The 3,451-nt window shown below is 34.7% G+C and overlaps 1 pseudogene; it reads right to left on the reverse strand.

Annotated features, from left to right (window-relative positions):
* Positions 1-451: 451 nt before the first annotated feature.
* On the reverse strand, positions 452-1,947 carry LOC136064279 (carboxylesterase 1-like; annotated as a pseudogene).
* Between the last annotated feature and the right edge of the window lie 1,504 nt (positions 1,948-3,451).

The raw sequence follows: 3,451 nt of genomic DNA on the forward strand, positions 1-3,451 counted from the left end.
TTTCCGTTGAAATATCAATGCAAGTGACAATCAATTATATAAATTGATAACCAAAACAAAATTGGCAACCTCAACTTACATCCACTCTTCTTATTAAACTAGATTATTTCATCAAATTTTAAACTGCATTCGAGATAAAGCTAGACCCATAACAACAAAATAGTTTAAAAAAGACCTAAAAGGCATCTACTTGAATGAATTTTTATTTTTTATGACATTTGATTTGCATACTCATGATTAACAATAAATAATTGACAACCTGGCCGGCTGCTAGTGTTATAGATGTTGTCCATGTAAGATGATTCTAGATACCATTTGACTGTTGGTTGAGCGTCGGCAAATGATTACAAAATTTTCCGTTGAAATATCAATGCAAGTGACAATCAATTATATAAATTGATAACCAAAACAAAATTGGCAACCTCAACTTACATCCACTCTTCTTATTAAACTAGATTATTTCATCAAATTTTAAACTGCATTCGAGATAAAGCTAGACCCATAACAACAAAATAGTTTAAAAAAGACCTAAAAGGCATCTACTTGAATGAATTTTTATTTTTTATGACATTTGATTTGCATACTCATGATTAACAATAAATAATTGACAACCGATTTCACAAATGAGGAATTTTAGGCTTCCCTCTTACCGCTCTAGGGCCATCTATCTGGTTTAGATACAACCACAGGATGGCTCTTTCAGTTTGCTTAAAGTATAAATGTATAATACATGTCAGAGCAAAAAAAAAAAAAATGTATAATACAAGTTGCAATTCTATTCCAGCTTACATAGCATCATCAAAATTAAATGTCTCTATAAAGATTAGAGCTAGTAGGAGTACTATAAAGCATAAACACAGCCCAACCGACTCATAATTGTTGTGGACTTGAGGAGGCTGAATTTTTCTCTTCCAGCTTACATGTAAACTTTTACAATACGCAGAATTAGAGAACACTCATAAGAAACTTAATTTTAGTTTGGTTATTAAATAAAAAATTTATTCGTAGAAAATAAAAGAAAACAAGATAGGTTCCAAGTGAAATCGCAGAAACGAGAAACCAACCTAGCATTTTTCTAGGAAATGCATTAGGAACACAAACAGTGCATTAGCTTCCGTGGCATCTATTAGTTCCACCCCATGATAATCTCCTTCATTAAATTGTGCCCCTACCTTAACACCCTTCTTCTTTAACATCTCTACCAGCTCCATCTGACGGTCTATCAATAGGTCTCCATCACAACCTGTCACCACAACCCACCAACCCAGCTCTCTGATTTGAGCAAATTGATCAAATCCATCACTCACCGTTGGATTGCAATACTCATGATCACGGTCAACCGCAATTCAACCGCAATTGGCAAAGCCTATTTCCACATCAAATCAGTACTGCATAGAGTGGCAAATCAGTACTATATAGTGGCAAAACTGGAGCGTTGAGCAACCTTAGCTCGGATTCAGTCCTTTTTGACCCACCAAAGAACGGGTGGTGCAAAATCAGCCCTTTGATCTTCAATGGTTCAAAATCACCAACGGTTGTAGATGCACGTAGCCCCACGTGACAGGCTTTATTGCCACCCGCACTAGTACCCATTAGAAAACACTTGGAATAATCAGCAAAGTTTGTGTTTGTTTTGGGTTCAAAGTACTTCCGGAAATGTAAAATTGGTGTGTTTGGTTGATTTGGAAAATTCAGTCAACTTCAAACCATTTCCCCTTTGACCATAAAATAAAGGGACCAAGGCGGAAAACCATTTCAGTTCTCATTTTCACTTCAAACATTTTTCGCTTGAGCTCTCTCACACGCACTCGAAGTAACAAGTACTCTCTAAGCTCCGATCCACACACCAACGAGCTCCAAGCTTCGAGCTCCGATCCACACACCGAGCTCCACCATCTCCCTCATGCAGCCGATCCTCTCCACGCATATTGAGTTTCCCTTTTCCATTTCTCAGTCCGATCCACATAGCTCCTTTCTCAGTCCGATCCCCAAAATTTCTCAGTCCGATCCACCCTCATTTCTCAGTCTGATCCACCCTCTCATCACTTCATTTCTCAGTCCGATCCACACAGCTCCAATCCACACACCAAAAATACAAAGAATGAAAAAGCCGACCCACCCTCAAAACCATAAACAACCCAACCTTCATCCCTCCCTCATCTCTTTTTGAAACCCAACCTTCCGCCGCCGGCAACCATGTCCCTTTTAATTTTACCCTTATTAAGCTTCTTTATTATTATTATTATTATTATATATATTTTTTGGGCTATGACTGAAATTTCCCCATTTTTATTTGGTTGATAATGAGTATTGGGGGTAACTGATGTTGAGTGGGTTGCAAAAATTTGATGTGGGTACCGTGGTTTTGGGTACAAATTTGATGTAAAAATAGTTGTTGTGGTGAGGGTTGGTTGTTGGGCACAAATTTGATATGGCTATTGTTGTTCTGTGAGTTGTGAAATTTGATGTTGGTTGTGGAAAATGGGTTAAAACACATCTACCTCTTCAACTTTTGGCTTAGTTATTGTTATGTGTTTTTTCTTTTTTTTGGAAACCCTTGTTCAATGTTTTCTAAGGTAACAATGCAATGTGATTTGTTCATAGATGCAAATATTGATTGTGATGGTATTATATTGTGTACGTTGTGATGTTACAATTATACAGAAATATATGTGCATAAAAATTTTGGTACTTGTTATCAATGTGGTTTAGATGTTTTCTGTTTGTGGTTGTTTTTATTTACTGTGTAATTAATAGCATGCTTGTTTACATACCTCTTAGACTATAGTGTTTGTGATTTTTTAGATGAAGAAAAAAACTGTTCGCGTAAAATAATCTGCAAGTGCACAGAATCGTAACAAGTAGTAAAGTGTTTTTAGAAAACGAGTGTCGAACCCACAAGGATTAACTATGTTATTGAGTACCGAAATTCACTAAATTAATTACTATTTGGAAAAATCGAAAATAAATGGATTGTTCTACTATCTGAATTTTATTAAACTATTTAATAAAAATAAATCTATGAATAAAAATTAACAAAGCGTAAAATCTAAAAGTGTAAAAAATATGATAAAAATGGATCTAGAGCAGTTGATTTCACCTAACAAATCCCACACAATTTATTCTTCCTAATTATTAAATTCTAATAATCTCCCGTTGATGATTAAAAATTCCTTAAGTATTCAATATCTTCTCTCGAATAATATTAAAAATATCTTCAACTAACAATTCCATATCTCTATGTGAATTTAATTAATTGGAGACTCATTACGTACTTTGAATTTTTTGAAAAATCACACTAGTCGCGGTAAAGCATCTCTACTTTTGCTCAACTAATGGTGTTTAATTCTAGAACTAAAATAACAAATCACCTCTCGGTCTCATTGTAATTCAATTGATCAAACCATAATTCGTAAAAAATAGTAAGCATTAAGAATAAGAATTAAACACT

Source organism: Quercus suber, unplaced genomic scaffold, assembly GCF_002906115.3.
Source record: "Quercus suber isolate HL8 unplaced genomic scaffold, Cork oak 2.0 scaffold_657, whole genome shotgun sequence".
Lineage (NCBI taxonomy): Eukaryota > Viridiplantae > Streptophyta > Magnoliopsida > Fagales > Fagaceae > Quercus > Quercus suber.